Source organism: Pinus tabuliformis, chromosome 8, assembly GCF_031772625.1.
Source record: "Pinus tabuliformis cultivar Carrire ecotype Pingquan chromosome 8, CPIR1, whole genome shotgun sequence".
In the NCBI taxonomy this organism is placed as follows: Eukaryota; Viridiplantae; Streptophyta; class Pinopsida; order Pinales; family Pinaceae; genus Pinus; species Pinus tabuliformis.
Window position 1 is genome coordinate 2,061,191,814 of NC_142294.1, and position 20,193 is coordinate 2,061,212,006.

Consider the following 20,193-nt stretch of genomic DNA (forward strand, 5'->3'; position numbering starts at 1 on the left):
GCCGAAATCCAAAACACTAGCTGAAATAGTAGTAATTATATAAGCATACCTGTTTTTTGGATCACAAATAGGTCTCTTTCGTGGTCTCTGCAAGGAGAGCATAAATGGAGCAGAAACCAAAAATACTATTTGAAAGAGAAATAGTAATGTAAACACGCATGTTTTCTGGCTTATATTTATTTAGAATGTGGAGTGGGCCATAGGTAAACACCACAAAGTGTCAGCCTTTACCAGATGGATGTTCCTTATATACACATATCATCCCATATACAGTTGGCGAACCAAAATTACTGGCATTTATCTCCTGAAAAAGAACTTCTGGTTTTTGGATTCGAATCTCAAACCATTCTAGCAATGTTTGTTATCTCTGTATATATGCTTTGTAAATGTTGTTTGAACCATAAAACGTCAAGCTATCATGGTTTATTCTCAGAAAGTTGTGAGGATGTTGAGAAACAGTTTTATTTTAAATTGTCGTCATTCTAAGATCTACTGTGTAAATCAATGTTGGTAAATTATCCTCATCTTAATAGCAGGGATCCCAGCTGGTCCTATTGTTTTGTGGGGAGGATAGGCGTTGCTCCAAAAAATATTTAAGACTGTGATGATCTGTGCGGATTTGGAAACGTCGCCCCAATAAGTAAGGTCGCCAGGTCTCGACTGCATGTAAGATGGCCATCATTTCCTTCTCGTAGGTAGATTGGCCCAGATTCCTCCCACTGATTTGTTGGCTTTTGAAGGCCAATGGTTGCCCTTCCTGCATTAAGACCGCCCCAATACCTGTACCCGAAGCATCACATTCAATGACAAAGGATTTGGTGAAGTCGGGTAGTGCTAAGACTGGAGTGGAACACATGGCGTTTTTGAGAGCAATAAATGCCTGTTGTGCTTCCTCGTTCTAGAAGAAGGAATTTTTCTTTAGGAGTTGAGTGAGGGGCTTCGCTATGCGGCCATAGTTGCGGACAAATTTACGATAATAGCCTGTGAGACCCAAAAATCCTCTCAAGCTCTTCAAGGTCTTAGGTTGAGGCCATTCTTGCATTGCTTGGATCTTTTTGGGATCCACCTTGACACCTTCACGCCCCACAATGTGGCCCAAATACTCAACTTCTTCCATGCCAAACGAACACTTAGACATCTTGACAAATAATTTATGCTTGCGAAGCAGTTGCAAGAGTAGATCTACATGCTGAAGATGTGCCGCCCAAGTGCCACTATAGATGACGATGTCATTGAAGAAGACAAGGACAAATTTTCTGAGATATGGTTTGAGAATGTGATTCATAAGGCTCTCAAAAGTAGAGGGGGCATTACAGAGACCAAATGGCATGACCAGGAACTCATAATTGCCTTCATGAGTTCTGAAAGCTGTCTTGGGAATGTCGACTTCCTTCATGCGAATTTGGTGGTAGCCTGAGCGAAGATCCAACTTAGTGAAGAATTGAGCCCCATTGAGTTCGTCCAGCAAATCGTCAACCACCGGGATGGGAAATTTATCTTTGACTGTCAACTTATTGAGGGCCCTGAAGTCGGGACACATCCGCCACTCCCCATCTTTCTTGAGGACCATGACCACTGGGGATGAATAAGGACTAATGTTGGGACGAATGACACCTGCTTCCAACAATTCCTTGATGATTTTTTCTATTTCATTCTTTTGGGTGAACGGATATCTGTATGGCCGCACATTTGGGGTTTGGGACCCTGGAACCAAGGTGATGCTATGATCATGTTCCCCTCGTGAGGGTGGAAGCTCATGAGGCTTGTCAAAGACCGCCCGATGGTTATTTAAAATCTGTTGCATCTCAGGATGAATTGGCAGAGACAGGGTTTCGACTACCTGGATGGCATTAAATTGAGCGACCACTCCATGATGGCCCTTTTTTAACAATTTTTCCATCCTATGCGAGCTGATGATAGAGGGGGCTCCCGCCTGGAGTCCACGGAGGGCATGTGTGGAGTTGTTCTGCTTAAAACTCATATATAACTCTTGGAAATCCATTGTGATTGGCCCAAGAGTGCAAAGCCATTCAGCGCCTAGGACAATGTCGCAACCCCCCATGTGTATGGAAAACATGTGGGTTTTCAACTGATAATCCCCCATTTGAAGTTTGACATTTTCACAGCGGCCTTCACATTTCATTGTGCCCCCATCTGCAATTTGGACTTGGAAGTTAGAAACTACCCGTACAAAACAATGCACTGCTTCTGCGATTTTTTGATGGATGAAATTATGGGTACTTCCACTATCAATCAAGACTACTACTGGGCGATGTTTAAGAAAACCCCTGATTTTGAGAGTTTGAGGCGAAGAAATTCCTGCCAACGCATTTAGCGAAATAACTGGTTCGTCAGATACAATCTCCTTTTTGTTGTCTTCTTCGATCGCCTCCGGTTCCTCAAGTGGTGGATCTTCCTCGATGGAGCTGTAGTCAGTGGCATCTATTTGAAAAAACTTGGGCTCCTTGCATTTATGACCCGGGGAATATTTTTCATCACAGTAGTAACATAGTCCTTGCTTCCTTCTTTCGGCCATTTCCGCAGGTGACACCTTTTGAATCTTAAGTGTCTGAGTCGTGTTGGGAGCCTGTGGGGGACGACCTTTAGCGGGGAAATTGGGGCGGCTGTATTGGGCTGCTAATGCACGTTCCACCTTACGAGCTACCTGACAAGCCTCTGTCCACGTGGGAGGGTGGTGGAGTAGAACTTGAGCTTTGATGGCTTCTTTAAGACCGCTGATAAAACATTCCATGTAGAACTCATCTGTGAGACCCTTAGTGCGGAAGGCTAAGGCTTCAAAAGCGGTAATATATTCATCCACTGTACCCGTATGTCGGAGCTTAGTGAGACGCCCCAAAAAAGAGTCTTCCTATTCAAAGCGATTTCGAAGAGCTTTGGTAAATTGGGCCCAATTCTGAAAAGGTCCATTGCAACGCTGATGCCATTCCCCCCATTGCCATCGTTCATTGTCCAAGTACATGGTCCCCACCATAAGCTTAGTCCAATCATCTAGGATATAATTCAATTTGAAATACTGCTCCATTTGTGCTAGCCATGCGGACATGTGAGAACCATCAAATTTATGCATATCCAACTTGGGAGGTCGTTGACTGGGTGGTGGATGGGTGTGCCAGACGTGAGGAGAGTGGCTAGACTCACCCTCATGGTATTCATGGCCATTATATGCCTTCTCGTGGGCTGGCTCCTTGCCCTTCGAGAGTGCTTGTTGTATTTGGAGACTTAGTCCGCTAATCTCACGTTGGAGGGAGTTCATATTTTCTTCAAGTTTGTCCAGCCTTTCATTAGCCATCGCTTGAGCTCTAGTTTCTACCATACACCAACTTGATGAAAAAATTGGGACCGCCTAAAATTTTTTTACTAATAAATTGAATGGTACCACCTTGCTCAGCTCGTCGTCCTGATGCTGATGGGCTAGATCACCAATAAGCGCCTCAGAAGATCTCAGACTCCTAACGGAGTTTTACTCCTTCTTGATCAATACTGCAGTCGCCAAATCCTCAAAATGTCAATGCTGCCAAAAGTCCTACGAAAAGTATACCCTGGTATAGGAACCCTTCACAACAACTCCGATCTGGTGGATCTGAGAGATCTGAATGGTGGAACAACTGCTGTTGCGGATCTAATGGAGCTGCTGGACTGATGTCTGCTGCTGCCGCACGTCTTTGCACACGCGGATCTGGAATAGATGATGTGTGATCCCCCTATAGAAAAGGGAACTATGGTCTAGAGGAGTGTCAGGTGCTACAGATCGCAATATACATAAGGGTCTGACAGTAGTACTCGGCCCAATGTTTCAGGGCTCTAACTAAGGAGGATCGACCATACCCTTGGTCGTACAACCCGACTACCCTATCGTACGGGCGAGTAATCTCTCCGAGTGCTGTTCTCGGTGTACTGTATCCACAAGACGGCCGAAGGTTTATCTATGGCGAGGTTTCAAGGGAGCCTAGGGGGCTTCCTATATACCCAGAGGGTACGTGGAAGACAGTCCGTGCGCGGTTCTGTCTAATGCGCTACTACTCGAAGGGGTACCCACAGGGGTTACAAGGGATTCCAACAGACGTGACCACCTCTTCTATTTCCTGCGTGCATGCCTCCCCAAATCCGCAGGTTTATGCGCTCAACGACAGATCCCGTGGTTTAAAGACGTCGGAACACGTCTCTAGCCAAAAAAAAAAATTGCTAAAAATTGGAGATCCCACCGAGCCCTGGAAAGTGCTCTGATACCACTTGTTATGCTCTTAACCTGCAAAATAATACCCAAATACAGAATATGCGAAGAAAAAGATACCCAGAACACAGAATAGCAATGATTTTATTATGCAGAGAGCAATGTTCACATGCCTCTTCGAGGGGGCAACCTCCAAAAGAGCAGAGCTCGATTACAAAAATAAGACACAATGCTCCTCGCAGGGAGTCTCTATCCTTTATATATGACTCATACATGCAATATCACGGGCCAATACCGTGGGTTTTATTAATACCATCTATCTAATACTACGGCCCATTTGCAACTAACTGTGGTCCCGTCATTAATTGTGGGTTAAACACTTACAAATATTAATATGGGCTTTATTGACTCTTGACTATGACGCGATCCCATGACATAAATAAGGGGGTTAGGGTGGGACCCTAACACTAGAAAATGTAACTTTTTACAACTAGTTTCACTTTTCACTGTTGGAATGTCTCTATTTTTGTGGTAACATTATTGCTCTCACCGCTACTAATAGTATTTGATACATCTAGTACTCCAAGCCACTGGCTCAATTTGTAGGTTAGGATTTTCAGTTATGCATTCTATGCATCCCATTTTCCTATAATCATTAGTGTTTGAAACCTCTAACTCCCGTTTTACCTTATTTACAAACGAAATCATTGCTAAAGTTTTGATAAATATTTAGTCATGCATCCTATGATTCAAAGAGTTGATTTGGGTGAAATTATTGAATTGTATGAAGAGTATGTGACTTTATTTTAGGAGGTCTACTAGTGGGACTTGTTTTCAATGTTTTGAGGGTTTTAGCAATGAAGTGGTAAAGCCTTTCACCTTCATTGCACAAGAAACTCGTCTCTCCAAAGAAGGAAATAATTGGTCAAAAAATTGTGGTGTGTACAATGTACCATGTTGAAACTTTTTGGCTTACAAAAATTGTGCATATAATGTTATGCTAGTTAGCTTTCTTAAAACCAAGTGGAAATATTTATTATATTTTGTTCAACATTTTATAACATGTGAAGGTAGATAAAGGTTTTACTTCATCTGTCATATACATTTTCTAATGGTATTCTTGGGTTATAAGCTTAATCTCTCATTCTACTTATATAAAAGGCTCTCCAATATGGTAAGGCATAACTAGATGAACACAAAAATACTTACAGATATCTTTTTCACCATGGTTTGATCTACATTCTAGAGAGACATTATTTGTCCAAGATTGGTGATAATTGGGATGCGTTTTGTCTTCTCAATGGCTTTAGTAAGCCCCATGTTGTCTAGCAACTAGATGTTACCCCTAAGGTTTAGTCTAATCTCCAAATAACTAATCTAGCTCCATATGATTCCCACACTATTGATGATTTTGACCTTGAAGAGCTATGTCATTTTGATGGGTGAGAGTTATCTTATGGTATAAGTGTATATTGATATGGAATCTCGTGTCAAGCCTTTTCCAAAGAAGAATAAATCTCGTGTAAGTAAAAATTTCTTGATTTTGTGAAAATGGTAATTACACTCATGATGGTAACAATAACTCAGATAAATGTCCTTAGTGCAACAATGACTAATAAATATATACATGACATGTATTGGCATCAACAATATCTGATTATGGTATCTCATCTTGAGCACTAAATCAACCAACCTATAGAGGAGAAAAACCAACTCAAAACACTTAATAAACTTAGGAATAATCAAAATGATCAGAAGTATATAGGGTTCTAGAAGAAAACACAGTCAATGCACTCACATATTTATTAAATTACCTAATGTTAAAGTAGTCATTACTAGAGAAACACATGATTCAAACTCTACTAAAAAAATGTTCTGCTAGTTGTCTATTTTTTAGGATCAAATATTTTCAAGGTATGTTTTATATTTGATCTTGTTTATTAATTACAAAATATAGTTGCATAATAAGAGATGTTGTAGCAGCTTTATTTAGATATAAAATGTCAATTATTAATATTGTTTTCTCAATTTGTAAACAAGTTTTCCTCACTCATCAAATGTTGGTCTCAGTTGTGGATATGATATAGTTGTTCTAAATCTTGCACAAATACACTTTTAATTAATCATGTTATTTTATTTTAAGTAGTTTAAACAAGTAGGTCAAGACAATGAATTATATTTTTGAAAATTATATTGTTTTGATTTTGCAATATTTAATTTAGGAAATTTTGGGGCTTATCATTATGTATATAAACCCTCAATTTTGAGATTAAAAGGGGTCGGCAAGGGAAAATACTTAAAAACTCTCTAGTGATTGTGGAAACAATTTGAACTATTTCAACTAGCTAGTGCAAGCAAACACACACATACATGATATTTTAATTTCCATGGTTACTTGGTATACATCTCCTTAAAGTTATATCACTTTGTTTATTATTCTAGAGATATAATGTTGTTATTTATATGACTTGGATTTGTTAATAAACAATGGTGTTGCACTTTTCCCTTTATTGTATTAGTTATTTATATATACATTCTATCATATTTATCCTTCAATGACCTGTGCATTAAAGATAATTAAGATTTTAACATTTCTTGAGTCTCAATTTGAGAATGACCTGTGCCTTATAGATAATTAAGATTTTAACATTTTTTGAGTCTCAAATTGAGACTCTGCCACTGGGCCTTGATCCTAATGGACATGAGAATTGAACAACCTTAATGTTTTTATCTTTTCTTCCTTTTACCCATATATGCATGTTCAAATTTAAAAAAATAAAGTTTATACAATTATAAATTAACAAGTAAAAGATTATTCTTATGATTATTATACCTTAAACAATTATAAAAAATATATAATAACTTTTTAATTAAGCTTTAGAATGCAATCACATAGTGAAAGCTTTCCGTATCTTTCATTGTCTTAGCTTTACTCTTATTCTCTATTTTACTGAGAAGGCAGTCTCTGAATAGGTGCCCATGCTCATGGCATTTGCGACATCTGAATGGAATATGTTCATAATCTACTGTTTGCCCGGTAGAGCTCCAGAAAGATCCATCTCCACACATATTCTAGTAAAGGAAGTATACTTTCCCCTTCTAGTGGCCTCAGAAGCTTTGACAAAACATCCTAACTTATTTCCTATGGAGGATAAGGATTCCAAGAGGTAGAGAGTAGAGTCTTACCCAAACTTGGACCAAAGTAAAAGTCTCATGCTCCGGAACAAAATTCATAATCCATGGTCGCATATAGAGCCCTGTTGCAGCATAAAAGTAGGGCCCTCCTTCAAACACTCTGTCCTTATCTTCAATATTTGCAAATACCACAGTGAAGAAACCCTTAGACCCAAGATGTAGGTCAATGCTTCCTTTTGGTTTCTAGTGGTATTTAATCCACGTTTTTAAAGCTTTTTCAATGGGCCATAAACCCATGAATTTACAAATGATTGCATATGTCTCGATGTGGTCCCTATGCGCCTACAGAGCAGGATCATTTAAAACAACTCTCGGTGTAACCGCAGCTTTGGGTTTACATGGTCAAATTTGTGCTTTGTCTTTTGTTCCCTGTTCCTTGTCTTCTTCCTCATTCTCCTTAGTGATATTATTATCCCTTGATTTAGTACCATCTTGTTCCTCTTCACTATTTTTTTCCTTCCTTATGAAGGGTCTCTATCATTTTCCATTGGTCTTTTACCCCTGCTGGCCACATCCTACTTGTAGGAGGGAGTGGAGCTCCCTCCTTTGCGACCTTCCATGGAGAACAACCTCTAAAAAAGCCTGTAACCCTAGTTATTCACCCTGCACCTCCTCCAATCCCTCTTGTCCTTATAACGATTTCTTCTTCTGAAAATATATAGAGTTTGTAGGTTCCCTAACCCCTCGGCTCTGTGTTCACAAATTGTGGGCACACAATGACCATGTTTGGATTATGAATATTTTATGTGATTTTATAACTTTGCTAAGGTTGTGGTTTAACATTTATATTTTAAAATACATCTAGCCAATCTCAAGGTTCATAGAAACTCTATTTTTTCTAAATCCTCCTAAGCATTACACCTGTATATTTTGTATAGTATTTTTTTTGCAAATAATTTTATTTTCTAACCCTTGTTAAGAGATTTATTTTCAATTTTGTATATATTGGGATTTTGGGTACTTGTAAACTCATTTCTCCATGTGAGATCTCAGGGAATTTGTTGGATTAAAGCTAGATCTAGGCCCTTGAGGGTAAGATATAGCGTCTAATTATTATTTTTTACATGGTGAGCAACTAAAGAATTTTGTTGTCAAGTTGAATATCTGAAGCAAATTCAAAATTTTATATGAGGGTTTGAATTCTTTTTAGTGCATATAGGCCTAATGTCCTCCATTTCCCTAGTTTCCCATCCCTTTCACGCCCAGTGTCACCCTTCCTTGGCCTAGTGTGGCCCTGTCTAGCCTCAACATTGACCTTTAGAGGCTTCTCAAGGCTGGTCGTATCCTCCTTAAGGCCTACAGCTCCCTTAAGGGAAGTTGTCTAGCCTTCCGAAGGCCATAGATTGCCCTCATCCCCCTTGTCATGGTCATTTGAGGAATTTTCAAGCTTACTCGTACGGCCTAAAGGCCTCAACCTCCTTTGAAAACATCTTGGCCTCCCTTCTTAGCCTAGTGAAAAACTTCCTAGGCTTTCCATGAGGCGTTTGTGGCCTCAAGACCCTAGCCGCAAGCCTAACTAGGCCTTGCAACCTTCCTTCTCTTCAATGCTAGACCTCTGCAGCCTAACATTTCCCTTCTTTGACCCTCATTTCTCCTTTGTCCATATTTGGTTGAGTATTTGAGTAATTCATTGTTGTAGAGGAAGGAACAATTTCAGAATGAGCATGGGGTTCTTTTCCTTTTGCTGAAATCATTTCAAAATGTAAATAGGTGGCAAGGAACCAAGTTATGTCTAAAATTGGTTTTTGAATTTATGGATTGTTGCTGAAAGTTGTGTGAAATTGTGTGCGTCAATTCTGGGTGACCGACAAATGAGGAAAAGATCAAATCGTAAGGGACAGTGGTGGGAGCGAGCAGATATGAATGGGAGCGAGTTTTATGATCCAAGAATTTTTCATTTGTGTAATGGAGGTTGCCCCCTCGAAGAGGATTAATTTTAAGGCATTTATCTCTCTTTTCTATCTTATTGTGAGTTGGCTTCATAACATTTGGTACCATAGGTAAGGACGGACAGTTGGGAAACTATTGTGAAGTAGCATACTTGTCTGCCAGAACATTGTATGTTACTATTGTGAATGATGGACCCACTGTCAAACTTCCATCATTCATGTTTTTGTTAACCTTGATCATTTTCTAAGGACTCCGACGAATAACATGCTTAGTAACAAAAAATCCCTTTCCATCAATGTGGAGAAGTAATTCAGTATTTAAAAATCTGAGGTAGACTAACTATAATTTCTCTTATTAAATTAGCTCTCATATTTTCTTAATATTCAGATGAAAAAAAAAAAACAAAACAAAAACAAAACAAAACAAAAAAAAAAAACAAAAAATTGTTGAAATTCAACCACGCTTTGTTCTCGGCCTTAGCTTTCTTTTTTCTCTGAGTTTTTCTATAAGACTTACCAACGAGCTCTCTTTCGTTAAGACCGCATGCTACTTTTTATCTATAAACATAAATAAAGCTCCACGCTCTATACACAGAATCTATAAACAGAAATAAATAAAGCTCCACGCTCTATAAACAGAAAAAATGGATTCATGGTTTTATTCGGTTATTTATTCGTGAAAAACCCTAACTTCCTCAAATCAAATCTCCCCAAATATAGCAAGGCAATATCTAAAATACAGACCCGAGGTTCAGAACGATTTCGTATCAAATGGATTTTTTTTTTATCTTTTGAAACACCGCAGAACAAAAGTTATAGCGAAATTCAACAAAGACCTATTTGGAGCAACGAAACCCTAGAATCCAAAGCTCTGATACCAAATGTTATGATCTAAGAATTGTTTATTTTTGTAATGTAAAGGAGGTTTCCCCCTCGAAGAGGCTGAATTCTAAAGCGTTTATCTCTCTTTTTTATCTTATTGTGAGTTGGTTTCATAAAAACGAGAGTATAATGAAATGAACATTTCAATGAAACGCGCATGCATGCATTAAATGGTAAACAATCACTAGATTTAATAAGAAGAATCATTGAAAAATTAATTGGCTGAGATCCCATTTATGCTGGAATGATAGTTTGGTGGAAGCATTTATTTGGTGGTAGAAATAGTTGATGGCAGAAATCGAGAATGGTTTTAAGCATGGGTGATAAGTGGTAAGCAGGAAAAGATGAGGGGGTGTTCAACATATGGTAGAACGCCACCTAAGGAAAGTTGTTTTGGTGAAACAACTTTTTGTACCCCCCATTAAATTTCAAGCAAGCAGGGGGCTATGTCATCAAATAAGAATCATTGATTACTAAAGAACCAATCGTTACCAATGGAAATTGTACGATAGTTAGTGGGTAGAAATTTGACATTTTATTAAAAAAAAGAAAAGAAAAGTAAACATGTGGCATTATAAAATTGTGCATAACTTTATTACAAAATGAATATAAAATAAAAATAAAAATGGCATTTTATAAATCCATTTTCACAATTTTATTAGAACAAGAAAATGATACAACATTATTAACTTTCTTAAATTTACTTATCTCTCTAGTATTTCAATCAATTCCTTATGATTGAAATACGTTTTATTCAATTTTGTTTTGTTTTAGGTTACCTACAAGAGTTTAGTCATAACACACACACACACACAAATTGTACTTTTACAATCCAATATGAAGCATGGAAAATGTTGACTTGGCTTAACCTACCCAAACTAGAAAATGTAACTTTTTACAACTAGTTTCACTTTTCACTGTTGGAATGTCTCTATTTTTGTGGTAACATTATTGCTCTCACTGCTACTAATAGTATTTGGTACATCTAGTACTCCAAGCCACTGGCTCAATTTGTAGCTTAGGATTTTCGGTTATGCATTCTATGCATCCTATTTTCCTATAATAGTTAGCGTTTGAAACCTCTAACTCCCGTTTTACCTCCTTTAGAAACGAAATCATTGCTAAAGTTTTGATAAATATTTAGTCATGCATCCTACGATTCAAAGAGTTGATTGGGGTGAAATTATTGAATTGTATGAAGAGTATGTGACTTTATTTTAGGAGGTCTACTAGTGGGACTTTTTTTCAATGTTTTGAGGGTTTTAGCAAAGAAGTGGTAAAGGCTTTCACCTTCATTGCACAAGAAACTCGTCTCTCCAAAGAAGGAAATAATTGGTCAAAAAATTGTGGTGTGTACAATGTACCATGTTGAAACTTTTTGGCTTACAAAAATTGTGCATATAATGTTATGCTAGTTAGCTTTCTTAAAACCAAGTGGAAATATTTATTATATTTTGTTCAACATTTTATAACATGTGAAGGTAGATAAAGGTTTTTCTTCATCTGGCATATACATTTTCTAATGGTATTCTTGGGTTATAAGCTTAATCTCTCATTCTACTTATATAAAAGGCTCTCCAATATGGTAAGGCATAACTAGATGAACACAAAAATACTTACAGATATCTTTTTCACCATGGTTTGATCTACATTCTAGAGAGACATTATTTGTCCAAGATTGGTGATAATTGGGATGTGTTTTGTCTTCTCAATGGCTTTAGTAAGCCCCATGTTGTCTAGCAACTAGATGTTACCCCTAAGGTTTAGTCTAATCTCCAAATAACTAATCTAGCTCCATATGATTCCCACACTATTGATGATTTTGACCTTGAAGAGCTATGTCATTTTGATGGGTGAGAGTTATCTTATGGTATAAGTGTATATTGATATGGAATCTCGTGTCAAGCCTTTTCCAAAGAATAATAAATCTCGGGTAAGTGACAATTTCTTGATTTTGTGAAAATGGTAATTACACTCATGATGGTAACAATAACTAAGATAAATGTCGTTAGTGAAACAATGACTCTAATAAATATATACATGGCATGTATTGGCATCAACAATATCTGATTATGGTATCTCATCTTGAGCACCAAATCAACCAACCTATAGAGGAGAAAAACCAACTCAAAACACTTAATAAACTTAGGAATAATCAAAATGATCAGAAGTATATAGGGTTCTAGAAGAAAACACAGTCAATGCACTCACATATTTATTAAATTACCTAATGTTAAAGTAGTCATTACTAGAGAAACACATGATTCAAACTCTACTAAAAAAATGTTCCGCTAGTTGTCTATTTTTTAGGATCAAATATTTTCAAGGTATGTTTTATATTTGATCTTGTTTATTAATTACAAAAGGTAGCTGCATAATAAGAGATGTTGTAGCAGCTTTATTTAGATATAAAATGTCAATTATTAATATTGTTTTCTCATTTTGTAAACAAGTTTTCCTCACTCATCAAATGTTGGTCTCAGTTGTGGATATGATATAGTTGTTCTAAATCTTGCACAAATACACTTTTAGTTAATCATGTTATTTTATTTTAAATAGTTTAAACAAGTAGGTCAAGACAATGAATTATATTTTTGAAAAGTATATTGTTTTGATTTTGCAAGATTTAATTTAGGAAATTTTGGGGCTTATCATTATGTATATAAACCCTCAATTTTGAGATTAAAAGGGGCCGGCAAGGGAAAATACTTAAAAACTCTCTTGTGATTGTGGAAATTATTTGACTCTCATATTTGTAAGCTTTTCAATTTGAACTATTTCAACTAGCTAGTGCAAGCAAACACACACATACATGATATTGTAATTTCCATGGTTACTTGGTATACATCTCCTTAAAGTTATATCACTTTGTTTTAGAATTATTCTAGAGATATAATGTTGTTATTTATATGACTTGGATTTGTTAATAAACAATGATGTTGCACTTTTCCCGTTATTGTATTAGTTATTTATATGTGCATTCTATCATATTTATCCTTCAATGACGTGTGCATTAAAGATAATTAAGATTTTAACATTTCTTGAGTCTCAATTTGAGAATGACCTGTGCCTTATAGATAGTTAAGATTCTAACATTTTTTGAGTCTCAATTTGAGACTCTGCCACTGGGCCTTGATCCTAATGGACATGAGAATTGAACAACCTTAATGTTTTTATCTTTTCTTCCTTTTACCCATATATGCATGTTCAAATTTAAAAAAATAAAGTTTATACAATTATAAATTAACAAGTAAAAGATTATTCTTATGATTATTATATCTTAAACAATTATAAAACATATATAATAACTTTTTAATTAAGCTTTAGAATGCAATCACATAGTGAAAGCTTTCTCTATCTTTCATTGTGTTAGCTTTACTCTTATTCTCTATTTTACTGAGAGGGCAGTCTCTGAATAAGTGCCCATGCTCATGGCATTTGCGACATCTGAATGGAATATGTCCATAATCTACTGTTTGCTCGGTAGAGCTCCAGAAAGATCCATCTCCACACATATTCTAGTAAAGGAAGTATACTTTCCCCTTCTAGTGGCCTCAGAAGCTTTGACAAAACATCCTAACTTATTTCCTATGGAGGATAAGGATTCCATTTGCGAGTAGTCAAGAGGTAGAGAGTAGAGTCTTACCCAAACTGGGACCAAAGTAAAAGTCTCATGCTCCGGAACAAAATTCATAATCCATGGTCACATATAGAGCCCTACTGCAGCATAAAAGTAGGGCCCTCCTTCAAACACTCTCTCCTTATCTTCAATATTTGCAAATACCACATTGAAGAAACCCTTAGACCTAGGATATAGGTCAATGCTTCCTTTTGGTTTCTAGTGGTATTTAATTTGCGTTTGTGAAGCTTTTTCAATGGGCCATTAACCCATGAATTTACAAATGACTGCATATGTCTCGATGTGGTCCCTATGTGCCTACAGAGTAGCATCATTTAAAACGACTCTGGGTGTAACCGCAGCTTTGGGTTTACATGGTCAAATTTGTGCTTTGTCTTTTGTTCCCTGTTCCTTGTCTTCTTCCTCATTCTCCTTAGTGATATTATTATCCCTTGATTTAGTACCATCTTTTTCCTTTTCACTATTTTTTTCCTTCCTTATGAAGGGCCTCTATCATTTTCCATTGGTTTTTTACCCCTGGAGGCCACATCCTACTTGTAGGAGGGAGTGGAGCTCCCTCCTTTGCGACCTTCCATGGAGAATAGCCTCTACAAAAGCCTGTAACCCTATTTATTCACCCTGCGCTTCCTCCAATCCCTCGTCCTTATAGCGATTTCTTCTTCTGACAATATATAGAGTTTGTAGGTTCCCTAGCCCTTGGGAAGTTGTCTAACCTCTCAAGGCCACGGATTGCCCTCATCCCCCTTGTTGTCGTCATTTGAGGAATTTTCAGGTTTATTCGTAAGGCCTAAAGGCCTCAACCTCCTTTGAAACCATCTTGGCCTCCCTTCTTAGCCTAGCGAAAAACTTCCTAGGCTTGTCGTGAGGCATTTGTGGCCTCAAGACCCTAGCCACAAGCCTAACTAGACCTTGCAACCTTCCTTCTCTTCAACAATAGACCTCTACGGCCTAATGTTTCCCTTCTTTGACCCTCATTTCTCCTTTGTCCATCTTTGGTTGAGTATTTGAGTAATTCGTTGTTGTAGAGGATGGAACAGTTTCAGAATGAACATGGGGTTCTTTTCCTTTTTCTGAACTCATTTCAGAATGTAAATAGGTGGCAAGGAACCAAGTTATGTGTAAAATTGGTTTTTGAAATTATGGATTATTGCCGAAAGTTGCTTGAAATTGTGCGTGTCAATTCTTGGTGACCGACAAATGAGGAAAAGATCAAATCATAAGGGACAGTGGTGGGAGCGAGTATATATGAATGGGAGTGAGTTTTATGATCCAATAATTGTTCATTTTTGTAATGTAAAGGAGGTTGCCCCCTCGAAGAGGCTGAATTTTAAGGCGTTTATCTCTCTTTTCTATCTTATTATGAGTTGGTTTCATAATATTTGGTGCCATAGGTGAGGAGAGACAGTTGGGAAACTACTGTGAAGTAGCATACTTGTCTGCCAGAACATTGTATGTTACCACTGTGAATGATGGACCCACTATCAAACTTCCATCATCCATGTTGTTGTTAACCTTAATCATTTTCTAAGGACTCCAACGAATAACAGGCTTAGTAACAAAAAATCCCTTTCCATCAATGTGGAGAAGTAATTCGGTATTTAAAAATCTGAGGTAGACTAACTGTAATCTCTCTTATTAAATTAGCTCTCCTATTTTCTTAATATTCAAATGAAAAAAAAAAACAAAACAAAACAAAAAAACAAAAAAACTGTTGAAATTCTACCACGCTATGTTCTTGGCCTTAGCTTTCTTTTTTCTCTGAGTTTTTCTATAAGACTTACTAGCGAGCTTTCTTTGTTAAGAACGCATGCTACTTTTTACCTATAAACATAAATAAAGCTCCACGCTCTATACACAGAATCTATAAAAAGAAATAAATAAAACTCCACGCTCTATAGACAAAAAAGTTGGATTCATGGTTTTATTCGCTTATTTATTCATGAAAAACCCTAACTTCCTCAAATCAAATCGCCGCAAATATATCGAGGCAATATCTGAAATATGGACCCGAGGTTCAGAACAACTTCATATCAAATAGATTTTTTGTTTATCTTCTGAAACATCGCAGAACAAAAGTTATAGCGAAAATTCAACAGACTTGTTGGAATAGCAAAACCCTAGAATCCAAAGCTCTAACACCAAATGTTATGATCCAAGAATTGTTTACTTGTGTAATGTAAAGGAGGTTTCCCCCTCGAAGAGGCTGAATTCTAAGGTGTAACTTTCTACAACTAGTTTCACTTTTCACTGTTGGAATGTCTCTATTTTTGTGGTAACATTATTGCTCTCACTGCTACTAATAGTATTTAGTACATCTAGTACTCCAAGCCACTGGCTCAATTTCTAGCTTAGGATTTTCAGTTATGCATTCTATGCATCCCAATTTCCTATAATAATTAGCTTTTGAAACCTCTAACTCCCGTTTTACCTCCTTTACAAACGGAATCATTGCCAAAGTTTTGATAAATATTTAGTCATGCATCCTATGATTCAAAGAGTTGATTGGGGTGAAATTATTGAATTGTATGAAGAGTATGTGACTTTGTTTTAGGAGGTCTACTAGTGGGACTTTTTCAGTGTTTTGAGGGTTTTATCAAACAGGTGGTAAAGGCTTTCACCTTCATTGCACAAGAAACTCCTCTCTCCAAAGAAGGAAAAAATTGGTCAAAATATTGTGGTGTGTACAATGTTCCATGTTGAAACTTTTTGGCTTACAAAAATTGTGCATATAATGTTATGCTAGTTAGCTTTCTTAAAACAAAGTGGAAATATTTATTATATTTTGTTCAACATTTTATAACTTGTGAAGGTAGATAAGGGTTTTACTTCATCTATCATATACATTTTCTAATGGTATTCTTGGGTTATAAGCTTAATCTCTCATTCTACTTATATAAAAGGCTCTCCAATATGGCTAAGGCATAACTAAATGAACACAAAAATACTGACAAATATCTTTTTCACCATGGTTTGGTCTACATTCTAGTGAGACATTATTTGTCCAAGATTGGTGATAATTGGGATGCGTTTTGTCTTCTCAATGGCTTTAGTAAACCCCATGTTGTCTAGCAACTAGATGTTACCCCTAAGGTTTAGTCTAATCTCCAAATAACTAATCTAGCTCCATATGATTCCCACACTATTAATGATTTTGAGGTTGAAGAGCTATGTCATTTTGATGGATGAGAGTTATCTTATGGTATAAGTGTATATTGATATTGAATCTCGTGTCAAGCCTTTTCCAAAGAAGAATAAATCTCGTGTAAGTGACAATTTCTTGATTTTGTGAAAATGGTAATTACACTCATGATGGTAACAATAACTCAGATAAATGTCCTTAGTGCAACAATGATTCTAATAAATATATACATGACATGTATTGGCATCAACAATATCTGATTATGGTATCTCATCTTGAGCACCAAATCAACCAATCTATAGAGGAGAAAAACCAACTCAAAACACTTAATAAACTTAGGAATAATCGAAATGATCAGAAGTATATAGGGTTCTAGAAGAAAACACGTGATTCAAACTCTACTAAAAAAATGTTCTGCTAGTTGTCTATTTTTCAGGATCAAATATTTTGAAGGTACGTTTTATATTTGATCTTGTTTATTAATTACAAAAGGTAGCTGCATAATAAGAGATGTTGTAGCAGCTTTATTTAGATCTAAAATGTCAATTATTAGTATTGTTTTCTCAATTTGTAAACAAGTTTTCCTCACTCATCAAATGTTGGTCTCAGTTGTGGATATGATATAGTTGTTCTAAATCTTGCAAAAAGACACTTTTAGTTAATCATGTTATTTTATTTTAAATAGTTTAAAGAGGTAGGTCAAGACAATGAATTATATTTTTGAAAAGTCTATTTTTTTTTATTTTGCAAGATTTCATTTAGGAAATTTTTGGGCTTATCATTATGTATATAAACCCTCAATTTTGAGATTAAAAGGGGCCCACAAGGGCAAATACTTAAAAACTTTGTAATGACTTGTGGAAATTATTTGACTCTCATATTTGTAAGTTTTTCAATTTGAACTATTTCAAGTAGCTAGTGCAAGCAAACACACACATTCATGATATTTTAATTTCCATGGTTACTTGGTATACATCTTCTTAAAGTTATATCACTTTGTTTTAGAATTATTCTAGAGATATAATGTTGTTATTTATATAAATTTAAATTGAATGGCTGACAAAAAAAAGATCCATGATAAACATTTCATTATATATATATATATATATATATATATATATATATATATATATATTCTCCGAGAGTGTGTAGCAAGATTTCTAACCGTTAAAATTTACCACAATCTTACCATAAAGACTTGCAATTTATAAATATGCTTTGTTACAATATTTTCTGAAAACATGTTTTCTAATTTTTGGACTTTTTGGCCTAGAATTTGCTTTGCCCAAATCTTCTTTTACCTTGTTTAGAAAAAGATTTTGAATAAATATATAGAGAGAGATTAAAAACCTTGAAAATTTTGGGGCACTATAATTATTATGAAAAGTTTACATCTCAAACTTTTTATTGGAAGGAATATCTATCAAATTTTGGACAAATTAGACTAGAAAATAAGCTAAAAAAGTTTCCAAAACATAGAATAGATAGAAGAGAAAGTAGTGCCTAAATATACCAGGGTTTGGAGTTTTTGGCATTTATCTCTCATTTCTATTTTATTGTGAGGTGGTTTCATAACATGTGGTACCAGAGCTAAGGACAAACAGTTGAGAAACTACTGTAAAGTAGCATACTTGTCTACTAAAACATTGTATGTTACCACAGTGAATGATGGACCCATTCTCAAACTTCCATCATTCATGTTGTTGTTAACCTTAATCATTTTATGAGGACTCCGACGAATAACAGGCTTAGTAACAAAAAAATCCCTTTCCTTCAATGTGGAGAAGTAATTCAATCTATAAAAATCTGAGGTAGACTAACTGTAATTTCTCTTATTAAATATGAACTGTAACATCAGCTACGTAAGAGCTTCTCCAGTGCCCAGTTTTCATCGCCACCACATCTTTGTAAAATACTTCTCACTGTATCTACAGGAAATCCCATATCTACCAACCTTTGTATCTTGTCTTCGTTATCAACTTCTACTACATTTGCAAAAGCACTGGTCCAATTACGCGCAATGTTTAGAAATGCTTCATAGTCTGTAAGGTATTGCCGTGCTACAACCGCATCCTAAGGATCGTTGGGTTCTGGTGCTGAAAGCAAGGCTTGCAAAGAAAGTAAGGCTATATTCAATGTTAGTGCGGGTGACCACTTATCTTTGAGAATATCCAAGAATATTGCTCCGCTTTCACTGCTAATATTAGGGTGCCACACTTGTGTGATAAACTGCATTTCTGGGGGCACAAATGGGTACTACTAAGGCACGCGAATGTCAACTTCAAAGACGCCATCTTCATAAGGAGTACCCACAGGGCCTCTAATGCTCCCGCACAGGTGTGACACGTCATTATCGCCACATACCTTAATGCTGATACCCGTTAACCCCGTATTTCTTTCTATCTCTTTTATCTCCTTTTGCATCCGTCGAACGCCAAGCTCCATTGTTGCCGCTAAAACCCCAACCTCTAAATCTCAAATAAGCAGCGGTTGCTCTGTGTAGTGTAGTGAAAATATACTAGTGCACCTCCACTTTCTTCAAACAACCCAAATTCTTTGTTAGCTGTTGGATCAGGTGCACAGCAAAATTAATTAAACACACAGCAGAATTAACACAGCACATATGACACAGTATTTAACGTGGTTCACCCAACCAATCTGGGCTACGTCCACCAAACATAGGCATCAGGAATTTATTAATCAAATTAGGAGATTACATCAAGAAATCCTCACATTCACATAACAAATCATCCGAATGACTGCCTGTTATATAGCATAGAGAATCTAACAGCCTCATAACTCCCTCACATCAAATATAGGAGGCATTAACTCCCTCCCAACAACCTGGAGCTAATCTAGGAACTGAATCCCTATTGTTGTCATCCTTCAGAGATTTTTGCCTATTTGACTAAAACAGAAAATCTCAACAATCTCCACCTTGACAACAATTCGCCTGATGCCCTGTTATTATTATTTTATCTTTTCTGCAAGCCAAGAGAAGCCAAACACCATCGTAGCTTCTCCAACAAATCTGGTTTCGTGAACATGTCTGCACAGTTCTCCTTTGTATGCACCTTTTCAAGAGAAACTCCCCTTTCAGTGATAACCTGTCTTACAAAATGATATTTGATTGGAATATGCTTTGACTTACTATGATAGGCCGGATTCTTAGCCAAATGTATTGCACTTTGACTGTCACAAAGTAACCTGATGTTATCCTGTAACCTACCAAATTCACCAAGCAAACCTTTCAACC

At 36.5% G+C, this 20,193-nt stretch overlaps 1 pseudogene; it reads right to left on the reverse strand.

Annotated features, from left to right (window-relative positions):
* Nucleotides 1-18,791: 18,791 nt before the first annotated feature.
* On the reverse strand, nt 18,792-19,364 carry LOC149244741 (ubiquitin-conjugating enzyme E2 27 pseudogene; annotated as a pseudogene).
* Nucleotides 19,365-20,193: the final 829 nt, after the last annotated feature.